Genomic DNA, 23,831 nt, shown 5'->3' with positions numbered 1-23,831 from the left:
ATACAAAAAAATTAGCCAGGCGTGGTGGCAGGCGCCTGTAGTCCTAGCTACTCAGGAGGCTGAGGCAGGCAATGACATGAACCCGGGAGCGGGAGCTTGCAATGAGCCAAGATCGCACCACTGCACTCCAGTCTGGGCGACAAAGCGAGAGTCCGTCTCAAAAAAAAAAAAAAAAAAAAAAAAAAAAAAAAAAAAAAGTGGTCATAGTCACAAGTCATCGTTTTTATTCTGCTTTTGATGACCCAAATCTTCCTCTTATGTTTCTGAATATGGTGCCGTGAGGGGCTCTCCCAGCTCACTGACTGCTCTTGCACTCACTGTGCCTCCTTCATTAGTTGGTACTTCTCTAAATCTCGTGGGGTTTTAGGAATGATAATCACTCTTGTGCCTATAGCCTCCCAGAGTAAAAATATAGAATAGGGAGTCATGGAAATGAATATAAAAATTCAACTGTATCAGTGATAACATTAAACTGAAGAACATGGCTTGGATCAGTGGCTAAATGGGTGTCCTAATACATTTCACTTTGATCTGAATTTAACCCCATCCAAGACTGCTGACTGCTCTGCTGCAGAGACAGAATCTGCCCTGGTAAGCTTCCCTCTAGTGGGTGCTTCAGTCAGGTTGACTCCAAAGAAAGGAACACCCAGAAAGATCAAAACCATTCATGCTCAGTACCTTTTCCCCCAATGTATCAATCCCAAAAGTCATCATTTGAACTTTGGCTAGGAGTAAAGTGAGTAGAGAAAAGTCTAGAAGGATTTTAGCCCATTTTCCTTCTTGGAGATTGAATACATATTATTTTCTACTTGTGGAAATATGAGGAGTAGTAAATAAGATTCCCACACATGTATACATATTCCTCTGGTTTCCATTCTCTTCACATATTTGGTTTAACAGCTAAGCAAATGGCTAATGATGGGTTCAGCTCATCCCCAGGCACAGAGATGAGCTTCAGAACAGCCCTGTTTACGAGGTTTCTCTGCAAATACCAACCAATGCTCCACTGTGTCCAAAGAATTATACATTAAGTAAACTTATTCCAAAGTTCTACTTCTACCCTCATACGAAGTTCTATTTTTACTCCCTATTTTGTTTCTCATTCTAATTTGTGCCCAGCCTCACTCTCCATCATAATTCACCAGAGGTTACACAATGAAGTCAAATAGAGGCATAATTATTCTCCAGTAATAGCATCAACAACATAAAAATTACCAAATGGGAATATAAATATGCTCCCTTACGAAGTTCTCAGGAAGAAATTAAAGCCTCAATGTTAAGACACCTGGCTTTAAATTCAGAAATATATATATATATGTATTTTTTTTCTCAAGTTCTTTGTGTACTATCTAGAAAAGCCCTGACTAGTTGACTTGTAATCTGGGCTGTTTTCCATAGGAATGGATATTGTACAACAAGACATCAGAAATTAAATTCTTTTCCCGACGGGCTCCTCTACTAAGAAAGTCCAAAGAGTTAACACAACACAGAAACTTATTAGAATCCTAGTTTTAAAACAACTTAATTGCAGCTCCAAAGTGAATATCTCCAATTTTTTTAGAAAAGGATCTCCAGAAACTAGGAACCAATATGTACTGTCCCCAAAGACCATAAAAGGCTCAGTGCTATCTAATGAAAGGAGAGTCAATTCAGAGAAACAATGTCTGCTACTCTAGACTTCCAGTTGGTCAGTGTTGCTTGTTCAGGGTCCAAAATCAGTGAATTGTGAAGTCAGCCATAAGATTAATTATGCTTAACAAATATCAAGGGGAAAGGAATTCATTTTTGCATTCTGTCTCCTCAATCAGAGAGTGGGAAAAACTCCTGACAATTTTTGAAATTTGCAGTAGTCATGGCCCCAAGTCAGCGGGTCTTATTGAAGTTTCTTTCTTTCTTATGCAGCATACTTAAAACTTGTTAATTTCATTTTCCCTTTGAGCCTAATTTTCTGCCCCCATTCCAGGATAGCAGTTGAGGGTGAGATCTGTCCAGGATGCAGGCCTGTTTCACAGGGACTATTGCTGCTTGCTCTGGAATGTCTTAGAGCATGAGACTTGCCTGCTAGGGAAGATTCCCCTCTCCCCAGCCTTGGTCTCTGCTGGAGAATCACCCTCTGCAGGCCCTTCTTTTCCTCAGCTTTTGAATATTCTAGGCTTTGAGCAACATCTCTTTTGGCTTAATAGTTTTCTGCAACAGGGAAGGTCTCTAATGCTTTATTTCTGTCTGCTATTCTCTTATTCCAAGTAGGCTCACAATAGTTTACCTTGCTTCTTAAATGGATTAATTTCCTTCTCTACCATAGGCATAACTATCCATAAGACCTGAGTAGCTGCTTTTCTTTCTCTTTCTCATTGTTTTTAAGCTAAGTTGTCTGTTTTCAATGACATAATTTTCTCCAGGTTTTTTCTGGTAGGGTACCCTATCTTGAGATCATTATAGTCAGTGAGTTCTGGTGCTGCCCAAAACATCCACTGTTTAAAAAAATATTTTCAATCTTCACCTCCTGGATTGAATCATCTCAATCACTGCCTCGTTAGAGACAGGCTGAATTAGATGCATTATTTTGTTTCTTTTTCAATATATAGTAGCTCCCATCATTTCCCTTAAAGCCCTTATTTTGTATTTCTTCTCCTTGAGAGAGAGACAATATCTTCCCACTCACTTACAACAGGTGTATCTCCTTGCATCAGTACTTCTTTTAATGTAGGCTGCTATTTCAATCATTCTTTTTCACATCTGTCCAGATATTCTATAGCCATGTGGTTAGTTCTCATTAAAGACTCCTTATCTACAACTTTAAGAGGAACATTTTCAAGAGTCTGTTAAGTCCACAATTTCATAGATGACTCTAAAAAACTAAATTCTACCAAAATATGAAACATCTGTCTATAACTGTGTCTGTAATAACGGTGTCTATAGGGAAGTATATTTATAGACCAAGAAAAGTTTCTAAAAATCTTTCTCTTTTACAATGAAATTGAAAAGTGGATTAGCCTAAAGTAGGGTCAGTTATATAAATGGCTTTTATGTTTCTTCTAGATCCACATAGTAGAAAGAGAAAACAGAACAAAACAAACCCTGACATTGTCAGTCTGTCCCTAAAACATCTCATTATTAGGCTTAGAATAAAGGTTACTCAAAAGTTCTTTTTTTAAAAAAAAAAAATGCTTGTTAGATCTGGGATTGCTCAACATAACAATTACACTACACTCTCTTTGACCCTGCTACTATGCTACAACCATGTTTTCTATGCTCTGTTTACCCTCCCTAATTCTAGAAGAACTAAAACAATCCCCTCTTTTACAGTCCCACTTTAAAAAGTCGATAAATTGGGGCTTATTTTCTTAAATTTGTCATATCTAGCTAGTCAAACCTCTAAGATTTTAACATTTCTCCTAAGAAAAAGTCTTTCTTACTCCAGTGGAATTTGTCTATGTTACTTTATTTTTCTTTCATTCCTCCCAAAATTCTTATTCTAATAATAAAACCAACGCATATTTTTAAATCGAGACATTCCTCTTAAATTCCAAATAAAACTATTCCAGAAACAGAGTGTAGGAGGCACAATCTATTTTAATTGCCATTTTAAGCTTTGGATTCACAATAATTTTGTTGACTTTTTGCACTATCCACTATGTACTAAGAGCATCTATTCTTTTTCATTTGTTCTTCCAACTTCTACGGGTAAAACCAGAATCTGAGTCTCTGAAATAAAAAAACACTGTCAGAGTTAACATAATTATTATTTTCAGAACCCATGTGAGTCCATGAAGTTGGATGGAAGACTGCACAATTCATGAGATTCTAAGCAGTTAGCTCCCCCGCAGTTCCCTCCCTTGTTGCTGAATGTAGTTGAGAATAACATAAATGGGAATGGAATTTGGGGCAACTGATGAAGCACTGCGTTTGTATGCCAGGCATAAAATTCATACTAGTTATTTGTAGCCCACATGGACTTAGCTGTCTTTACAAACCATCTATAAACCTGGCTTTAAAAAATACAGTAAAAGCAGCACAATTATCCCACCCACCAATGCTTATTAAGCATGTATGCTTAAGCTCTGTTTTGATGTGAGCCTTAACAAGAAGTAAAAGTTCTCTTTTTCTTGGATAGGAATCAGCAATAGAACTGAGACGCCTAGGGCATTAGCCTTCTATTCGGCAAGCTTAGCAATAAACACTTAGGAAGATTTTGTTACTTTCAAAAGGTCAAGATTCTAAACAAAAATTTTAAAACAACTAAAATTAAGCAATATATTGTTTAGGCACTGAGCGCAAGTCCCAGAAAGTGGCTACATCAGGACAGAAGGAAAAAAGAAAAATGGAATGGAGAAAATAAATAGGCAGATGGAAGTTTTGTTAATGTCTTCAGGTCTAGTTTTCTGATCATGTGGTGGTTTTACGGAGGTTAATTCATTAAAAATAAGTAACTTATGAAACAAACAAAAGAGGACCAACATATATCAGTAATAAAAGTGGACAATGGATCAAATATTCTGAGCAATTCAGTTCTGTGTACCTAGAGTACAGTAAAAGATATATATAGGTATACACAATGTTCGTATGCCAAAAAAATTATTTACAACAGCAGATAACTTTTGCTTTCATTTGTAATGTTCTGAAAACTGGAAATGAGATGTTTTAATTACATAAAAATTGATTCTTAATAACTTTTTCCTTAACATTATAGAATGTTCAATAGTATATCAATAAAAGAAAACTCTATACTTGCTAATTATATTCCACAATACAAACATTCGATCAGGAAATAAAAATAATATCTCTTGAACTTCTGGAATAAACATATGATATCAGCTGAAACAACGTTGGCGTTAAATGAGTGATTAAGAAGATATAGAATGCTACATTTCTTCCACTCCCAACCAATTCTATTGTATTTGTACCTGCAAACTTTAAGAGGAGCATAGTAAAAATACTAAGTTAAATTTTTTCTTAGCTATGTTATAGCTTTGTATCACTAGTAAAAAGAAAAAGAAATGCACAGCAGCTCCCTCCCTCGCAAAAAACTTGTTGGTAGAAAAATTAAAACTTCACAAGTATATAAAAATGAGACAAATTTCAAAGATAAAATTTGAGATGTTCGCTTCCAGTAATAGAAAACTAGATAATTTGGAACTATTTTCCTGCTGAAAGAAAATAGAAAGTTTAGACAAAATAAAACAAAATCTGTGTAACGGCACTGAAGAACTACTAAGGCAGTGAAGATTTATTGTGATAAGATCTAAGAAAAGAAAAGAAAAAAGATTTATTACCTGGAATTTGAGAGCTGCTTGTGTCCAAAGGGTATTTGCCCGTTTTACTAGAAAAGCCCAATAAGAAGCTGAAGAAAGCCTTCATTACAATCAGGAGGCTAAGAGGACAAGATTGAAAATAAAAGATAAATCAAGGATCAATCAAGGGCAGGGACAGGGAAGGTGCTTGGGCCAACCACTAAGACTGGGCTGAGATTACAAAGACTGACATCCTGGGGACAAGTAGGAATTAGAAATAAAACTATTTTCATATGGACTGAAAATTTTGGCCTGAAATTGTTAGTGTCCCTAACTGTGCCAGAAACAAATATAAATTTTCTCTTATAGAAGATAACAGTATCATGATCCTCAAATTATAACCATAATTTTCGATGAGTGATACCTAGCACTTGATCAAAAATAGTCCACATAGGAGACAAGATAGTTCATCTAAACTCCCAAGAGAAACAAGTAATAAAAAACAGTCACACCAGGGATTCAGAAACAAGAGCATTAAAATAAATATGCCTAATAGAATTGAGCAATTAACTAAAATTATCACAAAAATAAACCAAATGGGAATTCTAGAAAGAGTATGCTGGTATCAGTAGTACTAAATATGGCTACAGAAAGAATGAGTGACATAGAAAAAAGAAATATCTAAAACAGAATATTCAACCTACAGTCTGGAAAAAAAAAAGATGGAAGATACAGAAACAAGTGTAGAAATAACAAATGGCATATGTTTTAAAGGTATCATATACATGTATTTGAAGACCCAGAAGGAGAAAGAAAAAATGAAGTAGAAACAGTATTTGAAGAGCTACTGGCTGAGAAGTGTCCAAAACTGATAAAATATATGAAGTCACAGATTCAAAAAGTGCTATGAACAGAATAAGAGGGATAATTGCAAAGAAAATCGCATGTAGACATATACTAGTAAATCTCTGAAAACCAAAGGCAAAGAGAACATTTCTTTGATTTTTAAAATTTTTAATTAACACATAATAAAACAGCTAGAGGAAAAACAAGTACATACTTTTTCAAATGGATAGGATTATTAACCAAAATTGATCATTGATAATTAGCACTCAATGATCATTTTGCTGCCTTGAAAAAAGCAGTGTAAATGCCATTCTGTCAGTTGTAGATATCTACTGGATGAGTCTACTTGACAATGCCAGTCAAGATGCTGGTGCTCCCAGAGACAAGCCAGCTAAGAATATCATCTTAGACAGGGTTTGTCTGTGTAATATTTTATAGTATGAATGTAGATGAATGCAAAATAAATGAAAGCAGAAAGCATAATCTTTAACTTCATGCTTACATCTTTTTTTACTTTGACTACAGCAAAAGCTTATTCTTTTTTAAAATTTTGATTATGAAAATGTATTTAAATGATTTTAGTTCCTTGACACTTCCTGGATAGCCTTTTATTTCTTAATATATCATCAAGGCCATTGAGAATTCCTATATGTTTAAAGAAACATTTTTTTTTTACTTTTTATATTCTTTCCTCTATCCCACAAGGAATAATTTAAATAGCATACAAAATGCTATGTGTAGTTGACATTTCAGTTGAAAATCAGTAGTGCTAACGATTGGGAAAGAATCACAGGAAAAGAGTGGTAACCCAAGTTCTTTAAGCTAACAATATCATGGAAATAGCACTGAACTAGGAATCAGGAAACCAGGTTCTATTTCTGGCTTTGTTCCTAAGTAACTTTAGGCAGTTTTCATAGCCTTTCTTGGCACATTTTCTCATCTGTTGAATAATCTCTTTAGTTCCTTCAAATTCAAATATTCTATGATGTAATGTAGGACTATCTATACTTTTTAACAAAACATATATGATATGCATTCCAGGAAATCTTCCTACAAATTTTTCATTCAAGCTTATATCCTTCAATGCTAAATGATAAATTTAAAATAGATAACAAGCAAGTGCTAATGATGAAGTCTGTGACCAGCCTAGTCTCCAACTACTATTTTCTAACATAGTTGCCTGAACACATAAATAACATATACTTGTTGTTTAATGATACTTCCTAGTAAGTTCCCATGGACTTTGACATTTATGCCTTCAAAGGTAATCCTTCTTTTTTTTCTCTCCCTCACTCTATCAACATGGAAATAGAGGAACATTTTTTAATCCATTAATTCTACTAAGAACTATGTCATTTGTATATTAAAGATTTCTCTGAAATTGTATATGCTTAAATTAACGTGGGAATCAGGCATCACACCACTTTTAAAAATCTCCTCCCGATTAGGTCTTTGTATTATGTTAGTGACATCTAATCACTTAACCTTCAAATTAAAAAATATCTTTACCTGACAGATTCCCACAGCTGCACCATTACATAAACTGCTTATAAATTATTTACTTAAATTTAATTGCTTGTAAATTATAATTTTACATAATCTGGGAAAAAATAGAAATACCATTTTGAAAGATTTTCCTCACAGAGACATTCTTTTATGTAACAGTTTCAGTATGTTTCCTTGACAACATTGTTCCTAAGAATGTCTCCTTGAGGCTGTGGTAAATGATTGATGTCTATTTTAAAAATAGAAAATATGAACATGCAATGTGTAGTTAAACATGTCATTATAATCATACAACCAAGTGCAGGTCATCAACATACTAGTTAAAGCTGTATTAAATATTGTTTATTTAAAAAAATGAAATTCACCAAAATGAACCTTTGGAAACTAGATGAAATAATAGTTTCCAGAATAAACATATGTACTAATGCCACAGGTGCTCTAAGTGTACTGATGTAGTTCTCAACCTTTTCCATAATTGTCTTAAACTGAACTTGTCATTCACTGAGGCATGCATTCATTATTGAGCTGCGTACTGGACCAGGTGCTGAACTTTCATTGGTAAACATCTCCTTGAAAAGTAATAAGTGAACAGAGAAAATAACGTCTACTCTGTGTGGTAAATAGAGTTAACATTCTGCCTTTGTCTCATATTTAACAGAGATACATCAAAAAATTACTTAGTCCTTTCTGCCACAGGGTGGGATTGACAAACATTTTCTAGATGATTTCCTAAGGAGTGTTCTCATGTGATAACCTGGTATTTAATCTAATATATGTGGTTGGTATTTTATTTTGGAGTCATAGAAAATAAAAAACAACCAAACTTTCCAATTGTAGGAGGAAGTACAGTAAGAATGTATTTTTTATTTAAATTATTTTTTATAAAAGCACATGCATGCCTAATCCACTACAGCTGGATGTTAACATAAAATGACTGTTTCAATGCACTCTGTTATAACTAGGACTTACAGCTGATCCAACAATCACAAGACCATCACCTCTAATTAGGAAATGGAACTGTTGATGGGCATTACAAAACAGAATAAAAGTAGATGACCGTGGCCTAAAATCACAGCTCTAAAATCAGCTCAGGGTGTGAACTGCTCAAGATGATACAGTGACTTGGCAAGTAATTAATCCTTTCTACTCCAAAGAGATGGATAAAATATAAAAATAAAAATGGCATGGGTTTAAATACATGATAGACATCTCTACCAACTTGACAGGGAACAAAAGCCAAATGGTAAACAGGAGTCAAAGCAGATTATCTGTTCCAGAAATTGTGAAGCAAGCAATAGATGCTGAGAGCAAAAGGAAATTTAAAAATCCTTCACATAAAAATAAGGTGCTGAATCTCTAGCTCTCATCTCCAACCAATTGTGAGAGAGGACTATGAAAAAACAGGACAGGGGTGGCTAACAAATGTTACCAGAAGCCATAGTTCATGCTGTGCTACAGCCGTAGTGCACCTGAACTGAATCTCTCAAAGGCTTTTCAGCTGGCAACTGAAGAAGTTGGTTCAGAATGGAATCGAGAATATAAATTATTCTATTATAATGATACATGTGCATGTATGTTCATTGCAGCACTATTCACAATAGCAAAGACATGGAATCAACCCAAATGCCCTTCAGTGATAGACTGGATAAAGAAAGTGTGGTACATATATACCATGGAATACTATGCAGCCATAAAAATGAATAAGATCATGTCCTTTGCAGGGACATGGATGAAGCTGGAAGCCATTATCCTCAGCAAACTAACACAAGAACAGAAAACCAAACACTACATGTTCTCACTTACAAGTGGGAGCTGAACAATGAGAACACATGAACACAGGGAGGGGAACAACACACACTGGGGCCTGTCAGGAGAGGGTAGAGAGGTGGGAGGAGAGCATCAGGATAAATAGCTAATGCATGTCAGACTGAATACCTAGGTGATGGGTTGGTAGGTGCAGCAAACCACCATGACACATGTTTATCTATGTAAACATTTCCTAGGTACTATTAAATAAAATAAAGAAAAGAATAACTTACTAAAAAGGATAAAGTCTCTATGTCAAAATAGGTTTTGGGAGCAGATAGAAAAAAATCACTGATGATTCAGCTGAAGGGCACTAGAAAGCAAGATATTAGTAAATGAAAATCAAGATTGTGGAATATAAACTAAATAAAGAGATAACTGCCTAGAACTGTGAAGAGATTGAGATTTTACTTTACCTTCGAGCTACCAGTCAGCCTGCTACAGTTTTATGGATGCTGACAAATCACTTTGTGAACTCAGTCTTCCAGGTAAGAGGGTTTGCAGTTGCCTTCAAAGGTTTTTATTTTATTTTATTTTATTTTATTTTATTTATGTTCCCTCCTGTATATGTACACTTGCTTTCCAGTGCCCTTCAGCTGAATCATCAGCGATTTTTTTCTATCTGCTCCCAAAACCTATTTTGACACAGGGACTTTATCTTTTTTAGTGAGTTATTCTTTTCTTTATTGTTTTATTTAATAGTACCTAGGAAATGTACTAGGTACTCTTTTTAAAACTTTATACATATTAGCTCACTTAAGCAATAAGGGCCCAAAGCATCACAGTGTGGACATCACAGTGTGGGCATCATATGTAGACACTGTGGGTAAGCCAGAGTAGGATACACAAAAGGACCCCTGGTATTTGGAGGGTAGATTATTGATGGTTTTCATAAGTGTTTGCATATGTCTATAAGAAATTGAGCAGAGTTTTCATTATTGCTCAGTCACTCTCTTAAAAACCTCTAGGGATTTTTATAGAGAGATATACAGATAAATGGGCCAATGGATAGAGAGAAAGATACATAAATACATATATAGATACATAGATAGATGTAGGTATAGAGTAAAATACAGATTTCAGATATAAATATTTATATGTAGATGGGTAGGCCCAACTTGACTTTAGATCAGGATTCTTATGGAAAAAACAAAGAAGTCACTTTATAGAAAACTGATGACATTAGGCTTATTTTTGTCTATTTTGCCTCATGTTGCAAACTTTGCATTCTGCTTGTAAAGCAAGGTGTGATTCTGATAGCACTCTACAAGAATTCTTTTATGGAAGTCATTGTATGGCAGCATAAAAAGAATCTTTAGTTTTATTATAAATAACAGTGTGTCCTTTGTCCTACTGTTCTGCATTTTATGCTTTTCCAAAGGATGAAATCTTAACTTACATGAAGAATAAATTCCATTATTTCAAAAGATTTACAAGGAACTCTTCAATAAGAATTGTTTTATGTAGTAATTTCTCCTTCAGCATTAAATATATTATCAACTAACCCAACTTTTCATAAATATCTCTATTTCACAAAGCAAACAAAGTACTTATATGCAAACCATCTGGAGAATCTTTTCATCAGTTTTTACTTCACATCAATAGAAATGAATTTTCCTTCAGTTCACTCATCATGGATAAGTTATATTATTGTACCTTGTTTCTTCCCTCTCCTGTCTAATATGGTCAGCAGGACCCTCTATTTTAAATCTGCATAACACACTACGTGATGATTAGCATGCAGAGAAAAACAATAATTGTCTTCATTGCATATGCCACCTACTAAATAATACTAGTCAGCAATCTGCCATTATTTCTTATTCATTTAACCATCCAAACAACATATATTGATTGAGCACACAGTATGTCCCAGGCTATGTAGATGAATGAAACAGTCATGGTCCCTGCCGTCATTGAGGTTATAGACTAGTTCTTAGAAAAAAAAATACGACCCAAGATAAATTTATGATTGATTTCCTTGAGTAAGTCTAGTCCATTAAACAGCTAAAATTATAAATTGCTTTCCCATAACACATAGGCTGTTTTCAAAAACAAAACTATACAAGCATTAATACCAATTGTCCCTATGGTTTAGGAGAAAAAGAGAGTAAGAAAGATTATAAAACTCTTTCATTTTATTACAAAAATAAATCTCCTAAGCACATATACAGATCACATTGAGTTTCTCAGGAGGCCAAACAATGCTTTTCGGTTTTTGATCACTACACATCTCCTCTGTCACTAAAATTGGGAAATAATTGTCAAAATCTCCTGAGAGTTAAGATAAATTATCATAATATCATAATAAAGCCTGCCATGATTTGACAAGTCTTGTAATAATCCCAACACTTGCCATGGTTGTGCCTTTTACCTGGAAATAAAGCTTTTTTCTCTGACAGCAAAGATTATTTTTCTTGAAGCTACCAACAAAAACAAAGAGAAGATGGCAGTGCATTAGTTCCACAGTGTGGCTGTCACAATTCAGTGGAAATCTTGGATCAAAACTTACAGTTTCAATCAGTGACTTCATTCCAGGTAAAGCCGATGACCTCTATAAGCCCCTTATGAATGTGTATGCTCAGGACACAATACAGCCCCCATCCAACGCACCTGCTCATGCACAGAGAAGTAGCTATGGAGAACCACCATACATATTCTAATTTGAAAGTATGGTCAAAGAACATACCAACATACTAAAGTAATTATCCTCAAATTCAGTAGAGGAAGAGAACAAAAAGATGGGAAGACATAGACATTTCAAATCATACAGACTGCTCTTGTCTAAAAAGTGCAAACTGATCTTTAAAAATAAGTTCGTTTTTAGTACCAAATGTGTGCATTTCCCTTCAAATTTTTAAATATGAGTGTCCTTCCTAATTATATGTTTGTGCACAGTATCAAATTCCTCTGAAGTCTTCTTCTGTGGTTAGCAGCCCATGCACTATCTCCTCTTAATTACTGCTCATGCCCCCCTGAGTGTGAATAATGCCTAAAGCAGATGGTGTCTCCTCCTATGAAGCAAGCATTTGGCCACTACAGAACAACAGACACAATTTCCAAAGTCTGATGGATACTCTTCTGTCTGATTGCTCTCTTTATCATAATTTCTTAGGGACGTGGCATCATTGAGACTCTTTTGTCAGATCTCAGTCTGTTCCTCACCCCTAAGCAACACCATCTCATAGACAGAGACACATAATTTAAGAGTTCAAGAATTCCAGAACTTTATATTCACAAAAAATCATATTAATACAATGTTCTATTTACATGATACCTGTTTAATATCAAACAATGCAATTCAAGGTAAGCCAAAGAAATCACTTCTAAAATTCAAAACCGGAGAAATGTCTTTTAAACTCTACACTTCTGGCCAGGCATGGTGTCTCATGCCTGTAATCCCAGCACTTTGTGAAACTGAACCAGGAGACTCACTTGAGCCCAGGAGTTTGAAGCTGCACCAAGTCCTGATTGCGCCACCACACTCTAGCATGGGTGACAGAGGGAAACCCTGTCTCAAAAAAATAAAATACATAAAATAAATGCTACACTTCTGCTTTCCACCCTGTGAGGTCTTGGAGAGTATATTGTATAACCATTTTTCATAATTATTATTTTCTACATTACTATGAACTATTTTCTTCTTGGGTCAATGCAAAACATTACTGTTCCTAACGATTACCTTTGAAATGATCACCAACAGTATTAGTCACAGTCCTCAGTACATTTATAGTAAAAACTTAAACATTACTTAATGTGCTTTGGCAGTTTCTAATATAGCAAGTACGGAAATTGAAAGAAATCATATTACCATACAACAAGGTGTATATATTGAAAAATAGAACATTCTAATGGAATTAAGTTTCCACTTTGTAAAGGCAATATATGAGCCAAGTTGGGAGGGACGAATGTTTAGAAACCATAAACAATCCTTTCAAATCATGACAGGCAATTTTACTTGCACACAAATGTATGATTTTTAAATGAACAAAGATTTAATTTTTTGGCAAGTACCTTACAAAATATCTAATTTATGCCATCAAAAAAACTTTATTTGAATATAGAAACGACCTTTGAGTAAGTATTTTCACCCTAGGAAAATATTCCCAGCCATTGAAAATACTTTTAATCAAGCAAATCTTCTATATTCCAAATCCCACAATTAACCATTTCCTATAAATGTACTCTCACACCAAAAACCTAGCCCATGAGGAGAAGGGCAAATTAGAGAATAGAAACATTCAAAGAAGCAATATCGCCAGTTACTCTTAATCTCACTCCCTCTGGTATCTCTAGTTCCAATTCAGTAGACAGAAAAGTCACTCACTCTCACCACAGCTAAATAGTGAGAAGACCATTTGCCCTTGGCATGCTCAAATCTCATTACCTTTGCGCTCTTCCAACACCAACTTCATGGCCTTACTTGGTTCTTCATTTATTCTATACCTATTTATTATCTAGTATGTACCAGAAATTTTCCTAAAAAGTAAATACTCGGCCGGGCACGGTGGCTCATACCTGTAATCCCAGCACTTTGGGAGGCCGAGGCGGGTGGATCATGAGGTCAGAAGATCGAGACCATCCTGGCTAACACAGGTGAAACCCCGTCTCTACTAAAAATACAAAAAAAATTAGCCGGGCGTGGTGGCAGGCGCCTGTAGTCCCAGCTACTCGGGAAGCTGAGGCAGGAGAATGGCGTGAACCCGGGAGGCGGAGCTCGCAGTGAGCCGAGATCGCGCCACTGCACTCCAGCCTGGGCGACAGAGAGAGACTCTGCCCCCCAAAAAAAAAAAGTAAATACTCAAGTGAACAAAAGCTAACATGATTTAGCAGAGAAGATAGACATAAACTAACAAAAACACACAGTAGAGGTAAAACCATTACCATGATTAAGTGTCATGAAGGGAAGGCATACAGTGCCATGTTAGTTTATCACGGGAGGATTTGCTGTAGTCAGGGAGAAGAGCTAAGGTTTCTCTGACAGAGTGATCCTTGGTGGACATTTTAATTTGTGTGATGTGAAGTTTGGAGGAGAACAGATGAAGCATCTCAGGAAGAAGAGAATGCACAGCATGGAGAATGTGGAAGGGAAGTGGCAAGAAAATGAAAAAAAAAAATAGAGAGGGGGACATAGAAGCCATTGTAGTCATTCAGGAAAGAAGATGGTAGCTTGAACAGGGCAATGGCAGTAATAATGATCTAGAGGCAGAGAGAGAAAACAGTGAGAGATATTTAAGTTGTGAAGCTTCCAAAACTTGGGTATGGCTTGGATATAGAATGTAAGGTTCCAGGAGGTATTAGGGTGACTATAGGTTTCTGGCTTTGGTAATGTCTGGAATATGGCAATGTTTACTGAGATAGAAGACAAGAGACAAGGACGAGGTTTGATAATGGAGACAGGCAGAAAGGAGGAGGGCAATCCAAGAGCTGATTTGCACAGAATTTTCACACCTCATCAATGTAAAGTTGTCAGCATGGCAATCAGGTAGATGGGTCTAGGTCCTAGAGATAAGATCTGGCTGGAAGTATTTATTTGTGAGTCTTTTGCATATGGGTAAGAATTGAATGTTAATGTGGATTCCATGTCCAGAGCAAGAGTCCAGAGAGGAATAAACAGAGCCTAGGCTCCAGCTTTGAGGAAACCCACATTTAGTGGCTTAATAAGTGAGAATGAGCTTGCAAAGCTAACCTCTATCCCTTTGGTTGTCTTCCTGAAACCATATGATTAAAAATCAACCAGGAGAATGAGGTGTCGTGAAGCCAAGGAAAAGGAATGTGTAAGGAATGGTGGAAAGAAAATACACATTAAAGCTAGAGAAAGGTTAAGAAAGATGGGGATTGATAAATGCCCTGGGAAGGTAATTACTGACTATGTGAGAGCTGTATTGGTAGAGTAATGTGAGACGGGTGGATGCCAGACAGGACTGCATAAAAAGGTGAATGGGAGACGAAGAAATTGAGAAGAAAGTCCACTGTAAATGGCCTTCAGGACTCCAGCTAGGCCTGCGCCTTACAGCCCTGGTCTTCTAAAGCTTCACAGGACTTCGACAAGACTCCACATTCATTCACCTTAGGCCAGAAATCCTAGTTCTCCACCCACAACCCATTTAGGAGTTACACTAAAGCTACTGAGTCAGACTCTCTAGCTGTACAAATTTGGCTTTGGTTGATCTGTTACTAGAATTAGACACCAGCTCTGGCCTTACGCTATAACCTAGTATGCCCAAACTTTAGCCATTCATATGCAACTGCCACAATTATTATCATGTGGCACTCCCAGTACTATCCTTTCCTTACTGCCATTCTTTGAATTGGCCCACTTTAAAATATAAATTAGATTATCATTAAAGGGAAATTTAATGCCAAGACTATGAATAAAAAGCTGTCATTGACCATAAATGGCAGGTTATTGTAACTAAATAAAAAACAATGAAAGCAAAACATTATTATATTTCAGCTAGATACTTTAGCCCATACTTTAAGCAATAGGTGAGTGGTGCTGATTAGCAAGGGAGATTTTAAACTATAGTCATCCCAAAACATAGTTGAATGTTTTTATTGGGTGATATGCTTATTTTTGTGCAAGTTCTAAAATTGTAATATTTTCTGTCTACAAATTCAGAGTGAAAAAAATAGATACAAACTTCTTTCCAAGTTTGCTTTAAATTATGAGGCTATTACACTGTCTTATCTCATAATTGTCATAAAAAATACTTAGAATCTCCTTCCTATAAGATTATTCATAGAATTAATATTTGTCACAGCCCACAGTTCGTTATCCTTAGGGGTCAAATTTAAAGAATTTGGCATAGTAATACAAGGTGTCTATTCATTTAAGAAACATTTAGTGAGCACCTTGCACATTCCATGTATTGTCCCAGGTGCTGGGGTTCAGGTATGAATAAGACAAAGTCCCTGTAATCAAGGAATTTGCTACTAAGAGAGGATATGGACGTGAAACAAGTCATAATTCAGAGTCAAAAGGACAATAAAGTTTAGAAAAGGGAGGGATTAACTGTTTAACTATCTGGGCTGGGCAGGATGGGGCAGGTTGTCAGGAAAATTGTCAGAAAAGATTTAGACACACTCTCCAAATTATCTTTGCTTATTATATGATAATTTTTAACTGTGCATGTGCCAAGAGCTACTGGATATATTTCTCATTTAAATGCCCCCTTACATATTTTTTATAGAGTCTTTGTTTTATTCTAGTTGAAAGGTTCACTCATATTTGTTAGTAGTTTTATTTTTCTCCTGGGAGAAGTAGAGTTTTCAATTAGAAGGAAACACTGTCTGGCTGGAGAACACTGTGATAGGAGTCAGGAAACTCTTGTCCTCTGATCATTATCCATGTGACCTTGTGAAAATCACAGTATTTCTGAACTGCAATTTCTTCTTATAAAAAACGAGGTTAATAAAAGCCAAAATGCTTTTATTATAAGTAGCCTAGAACTTCTATTTTTTGCAGAATTTATAGTAAAAGGGAAAAACGCTTGAGGAATAATTTAATTAAAAATAAATAAAATCTAAATTACAAAATGATTAACAGATAATTATGACTTGATATCAGACTTATGATATCCAAAATAGCTATCTTAAGGGAAAGGATTCAATCCAAATTTATTGCAGCTAATTTGAGGAAGAAATGTATTTCATTAAGACTAGAGATTGAAAACATACTACTTAATAGTCATTCTATAATAATGGCAAGCTACATAAATGATACATGGAGTATAAATGTACTTATTATAACAGGGAACAAACCTTTATAATTGTATTTGATTCAAAATACATTGAGAAAAGTCTACTGAGATATATACCAAACTACTAACGTAGTTATATGTGAGGAAGTAAGTAGGTGGGGTAAGTGGGGCTTGTATATGGCAAAGGTCAACTGATGATGAGCAGCTGGAGGGAAAGTGGGGCAGAGATAAAGGCAGATTTTAACTTTTTATTCTATATAATTTTGTTCTTAGAATTTTACAGTAACAATTTTTCATATATTATTTAGATAACTAAGACAAATTTTAAATTAGAAAGATTCTGGGTTCAAAGAGATGGACTAAGCATCCACATTTATCTCTCTTTTTCACCAGCCTGTTGAAACAACATGACCCTGGCCAACATGGTTAAACCCCATCTCTACTAAAAATACAAAAATTAGCCGGGTATGGCGGTGCACACCTGTAGTCACAGGCTACTTGGGAGGCTGAGGCAGGAGAATTGCTTGAACCCAGAAGGCAAAGGTTGCAGTGAGCCAAGATTGCCACTGCACTCCAGCCTCGGTGACAGAGTGAGACTCAGTCTCAAAAAAAAAAAAAAAAAAAAAAAATCGCTTGCTCACCTCTGCTTACATAGTCTGAAAAGAAAGCTGCCAGTCAACAAGTTCTGCCCACAAACACAGAGTTCTCATTTAGATGAGAAACATAAAAAAAACAGTTCTGCTTACACAACAGTAGAAGAAAATGTACATTGACTACTAGCTTAATCAAACCGTGCCCTTTATTCTTAATCATGAAAAAATAATCAAGTTTCAGAAAAATAAAGGATTTGAAGTTATCAAAGAAAGAATAAAAACTTACTAGAGTTGGAGATAAATGATTTTCAGATTGGAAGATCTCCTTGGTCCCTGAGCAAATGAATGAAAAGCCCACACCTAAAGACTTATTTGTAAAATTTCAGAATACCCATAGTAAAAATGAAGGTTCTAAAAATTCATCATAGTTTAAAAAGTTACATCTCTAAAGAAATTATAATCATATTGACCTCAGACTTCATCAGCCACACTGAAAGTTATTTTAAACTTAGAATACCCAAATTATCCATCAGGGAAGGGAATGGTAAGATAGCATTTTCATACATGCAAGAAATTTAAAGTTTTTTTTTCTACTCATGGCCTAACTCCTAGGCAGATAAACATAAAACTTACCTCAGTTACTTTTACCCAATACATCATGTCTGGCTTTCAACAAAAAAATTTACAAAGCATGCTAAAATGAAAAAAAAAAAATCACAGCTTGAAGAAACAGAGCAAACATTACAACCAGATTTAGATATGGCAGAGATTTTAGAATTATCAGACTAGGGATTTAAAATAACTGTGATTAACTTGCTAAGAGTTCTAATGGGAAAAAGGGGACAACATGCAAGAACAGATGGGTAACATAAGCAAAGAGATGGAAACTAAGAAAGAATCAAAAGGAAATGCTAGAAATAAAAACACTGTAACAGAAATAAAGACTGCCTTCTATGAGATCATCAGTAGACTGAATATGACTGAAGAAAGAATCAGTGAGCTTAAAGATATGCCAGTAAAAGAGCCCAAACTTAAAAGCAAAAAGAAAAATAGATGAAATCAAATGCCCAAGAACTGTGGTCCAATTACAAGAGGTGTAAACTGCATAATGAGAATTGCAGAAGGAAAAGAGAGAGAGAAAAGGAAGAAATATTTGAAGTATAATGGCTGAGAATTTTCCAGAATTAATGACAGACACCAAACCACAAATCTACAAAGTGCAAAGAACACCAAGCAGAATAAATACTAAAAACTTGATGACTAAACCTGTCATATTCAAATGCAGAAAATCAAAGACAAGGAGAAAATCTTGAAGAAAGAAAAAGCAACCAAAAAAATCCAGGAAAATGAAAACTATGCAGAAGAGTCACAACTCCAAAATGTTGCTAACTAAAATGTACAAGATTATGAGAAAATGTTGACGTGTAAGAAAAAATGCTTTATTTGGCCTTGATGCCACACTCTTCCCCAAGTGGCATGGGGGAGGAGACAGAAATAAAAACTTATTATGATGTAATAAATTTGTAACTTATTACACTTTTGATGTAATGATGTAAACACTTTTTAATAATTTTCAGATTTAAGAATTAGCCTATAGAAATGCACAAGATTATGATTACAAAATAAATTGTAAATGTTTTCAATTTGACAAATGTACAGTTATAACTGCTAGAAGTTGAGCGATGGAAAGACAGTTGTGTGGAAAAGTTAGTGACTCTAAAACATCCATCTTTCATATCAGGGATTCAAAGGACAATATTGAAAGTGGATGTAAAATTGGTCAGGCACAGTGGCTCATGCCTGTAATCCCAGCACTTTGGGAGGCCAAAGCAGGAGGATTGTTTGAGCCTAGGAGTTCAAGACTAGCCTGGACAACATGGAGAGACTCTATCTCTACAAAAATACCAAAAAAAAAAAAAAAAAAAAAAAAAAAAATAGCCAGGCATAGTAGCATGCACCTTTAGTCCCATCTACTCAAGAGGCTCTGGTGAGAGAATCACCTGAGTCAGTGAAGCTGAGGCTGTGACCACACCACTATACTCCAGCCAAGGTGACAGAGCAAGACACTGTCTCAAAAAATGAAATAAAATAAAGTGAATGTCAAATAATAAATATATATGGATATTACTAGAAGTTAGAATGGGAACCAATAGGAAATTTTATAAATTAGAAGAAATGGAAAGAAGGAAAATGGGGCAAAGTGGTGGAAATTATGCAAGGGAGACAAATGCATTGCTTAGGAATGCAGGTAATGTCAGCAGCTCTTCTCTAGTGATCATAAATCAAAAAATAAAGGAATTATCATAGTATTTACAGTGATAAAGGTAATGACTAGAATAACTAGAAACAGATACAATTAAAATAATAGGTTGCCTGTGGTAAGTAGGTGTGAGAATAGGATGGAGTGAGGACAAAAAAACTCATTATGTATTTAAAACTATTCTGTCTTTCTTACTTTGTAACATAGACATATATTTCTCTGATAAAAAATAAAACTTTAAGGATTTTAAAAAGAGACTTTTAAAATAAATTTTTACAACCTTTAATATTGTAAGAGTCGTTTCATGAGAAGCCCAGTAAAGATGGTTTTAAATTGGCCTCATTCATCTAAGCTAGCAGCACAGAACTCTAACAGAAAGGGTGATGCCTTTGGGTAGTCAGTCTTTTTACTAGAACTTCAAATGCCTCAAGAAGATAAAACAAACGACATATCCCTTAGCACGGTGTGTTCACTACTGAGAAAAAAGAAGCTGCCTATAAAGTAGTGAGAGAGGATGTCCCACAGTGAAAATACTTCTCAACAAAGAACACTAAGAGAGAAAGATTAACATAGGAATTTGCCCATCAGGATGAATAAAAACTAAGAAAGAAAAAAGAAACCTGGAGATATGCAGTATGAGATTGTACTGTGGATTGTGCTATAACCGAAGCTATTATTCAAGCATCAATAATAGGAAGATACTCAACACGCTTTAACTCTGAAAAACCGGAAATATGTCACAAATTCACAATTATCAGTTAGTTATGGTGAGGGGACTAGTCTAATGCCTAGCCTTATGTGGGCATTCAGTTTTGCCAATAGAAAAGAAAAAAGGGTTTAGAGTTCAAGGATCAAGATTCAAGTCTATGCTTTGCCATTTACTATGTATGGGACACTGGGCAACTCGTGTAAGTTTTCTAAAACAGTTTTCTTTTTTGTCTGTATCTCAATTTCTATCTTTATCGGAAGTAATAAAGAATAACAATAATACTAGCATCAGCAAGGACAAAAATAACAACCATCCCAACTTACCTGCTATGTTTATTCTAAAGATAATGTGGGATATATACTTTACTCTTGCCAAAAGCCATGCAAATATCAGTTCTGATAATTATCCTCCAGGAGCAGCTTCCTTCTCCCTGAGAAAGGAAGGGAGACTGCTGTGACTGCTATCCCTACTTGATGACCACTGTGCTTCTATCCCTACTGGGAGCCTAAACAAATGGAGCTGGGGAGGACAAGAAGCTGAAGGAGATCATGGCAGCTACTTAATACTGCCAGATTAACCAATCAACTTCTATTAGGAAATTCTGAGGTATTAGATGTAAATCTTTCCTATAACTTGCCACTCATATCTGCAGGGTACTATGAAAATTATAAGCAAACATGAATAATATAACTAATTTATCACTGTAGCATGGAAACTTTATAGTTGACAAAACATTTCTATGTATCCTTAAAGGTTTTAGAATTTTAGTGACTGGTAGGTAGTTGTGATAAAAAGAAAAAAATCTACTGCATAGAAAAAAATACACGAGATTGAGAAACAAGTTTTTAACATGTATTTGATAATAGATTTTATAGAAGAAATTCTCTAACTGTTAACTTTTGGGTTTATGTCTATTTAGCAGCAATAAAATGTGTTCTCTATTTTTAGAAAGCATGTGCCATTCGGCAGGACATTGGGAACACAAACCAGATAGTGAAACAAGTTCCATGCAGAGGGTATATATTCCTGTGACCTTAAGAACTAATTGAGTCAACATTTTCATCTTGCTCCAGCAAGATGTCAGAAGAGAAAAGTCCACCAATTGTCCCCCTCGGGCAAAAACACCAAGTCAACAACTATCTACACACACACCCACAAAATACCTTCATAAGAACCAAAAATTAGGTGAGCACTCATGGTACCTGGTTTTAACTTCATATCGCTGAAAGAGACACTGAAGAGATAGCAAAAATAGCCTTGTATCACGCATGCCATCCCTCCCCACCCCCAGCAGTGGAGGCAAGGTGCAGAGAGCATCTCTGGGCACTAGGAGAGGGAGAACACAGCAATTATAAGGCACTGAACTCAGTGCTGTCTTGTTAGAGCAGAAAGGAAAACGACCAAACTCAGTTAATGCCCACCCACAAAGGGAGCCTTTAAACCACCCCTACCCAGAGGGGAATCACTAATCCCAGTGGTCTGAACTTGAGTGTGTGCAAACATTGCCACAGAGAGCCAAAGTGCCATCCGCTAACCCCAGGCTGCACAGTTCACAGTTCCAAAAGAGACCCTTCCCTCCACTCAAAGAGAGAAAAGGCAAGAGTAGGGAGGACTTTGTCCTGCATCTTGGATACCAGCTCAGCTACAGCAATATAGGGCATCAGTCAGAGTCAGGAGGCTCCCATTCCAGGCCCTAACTCCCAGATGACATTTCTAGACACATCTTGGGCCAGAAGGGAACCAGCTGCCTCGAAGGAAAGAACCCATTCCTGCCACCATGCATCACCTGCTAACTGAAGAGCCCTTGGGCCCTGAATAACCAACAGCAACATCCCAAGTACTAGATCGAGGGCATTGGTGAGCCTCTGAGACTTGCTGGCTTCAGGTGAGACCTAGCACATTATATGGTGTGGTGGCTACAGGGCAAAACTCCTCCTGCTTGAGAAAAGCAGACGGAAAAGTAAAGGAGACATCTTGCACCTTAGGTACCAACACCATCACAGTGGGGTAGAGCACTAAGCAGACTCCTGGGGTCCCCGGTTCCAGGATTTGACTCTTGGACAGCAGTTCTGGACCTGCTGTAAGTCAGAGGAGAGCCCACTGCCCTGAAGGGTGAGTCCCAGGCCAGGCAGCATTCACTACAAGCTAACTTAAGAGACCTTGGGCCTTAAGGGAACATCAGTGGTAGTCTGGCAGCTCTCCTTGTGACCAGGGCTGGCAGAGGCTATAGGGTGATACTCCTCTCTTTTCGGAAAGGGGAGGAAAGAGTGGGAAGAACTGCATCATGTGATTTAAGTGCCAGCTGAGCTGCAATACAATAGAATACCAGGTATACTTCTAAGGTTTTTTACTCTAGTCCCTGACTCCCGGATGACACTTCTGGACCCACCTGGGGCGTGGCGGACCTCACTGCCCCGAAGGGAAGGACAGAGACCTGGATGGCTTTACCACCTGCTGATTGTAGAGCCCCAAGGCCTTAAGCAAACACAGGCATTAACTAGAGAGTGGATACAACAGGCCTTGGGTGAGACCCAGCACTATGCTGGCTTCAGGTCTAATGCAGCCCAGTTGTAGTGGTGGTAAACACAGGGATGTTTGTGTCATCCCACCCCCAGCTTTTGGTAGCTCACAACAGAGTAAGAGACCCTGTATGTTTTGGAGAAAGTAAGGGAAGAGAAAAAGAGTCTCTGCCTGATAATCTAGAGAATTCTCCCAGATCTTGCCCAAGACCATCAAGGTGTTATCTCTAGGAGTCTGCAAGAACAACAGTGTTACTGGGCTTGGGGTGCCCCCAAAGCAGAAACAGGTTAGATCACAACACGCAAGTCCTTTCAAATATCTGGAAAGCCTTCCCAAGAAACACAGCTACAAATAAGCCAAGGCAGTGAAGACTATAATAAATACCTAATTCTTCAATGCCCAGACACCAAAGAACATCTACTAGTACCAACACCATACAGGAAACCATGACTTCACCAACTAAACTAAATAAGGCACCAGGGACCAATCCTGGAGAAACAGAGATACGTAACTTTTCAGGCAGAAAATTCAAAATAATTGTGTTGAGTAAACTCAAAGAAATTCAAATAACACAGGGAGGGAATTTAGAATTCTATTGGATAAATTTAACAAAGAGATTAAAATAATTAAAATGAATCAAGCAGAAATTATGGAGCTGAA

The sequence above is a fragment of the Symphalangus syndactylus genome, chromosome 11, assembly GCF_028878055.3.
Source record: "Symphalangus syndactylus isolate Jambi chromosome 11, NHGRI_mSymSyn1-v2.1_pri, whole genome shotgun sequence".
NCBI lineage: Eukaryota > Metazoa > Chordata > Mammalia > Primates > Hylobatidae > Symphalangus > Symphalangus syndactylus.
Note: the sequence above shows the minus strand (reverse complement) of the source record.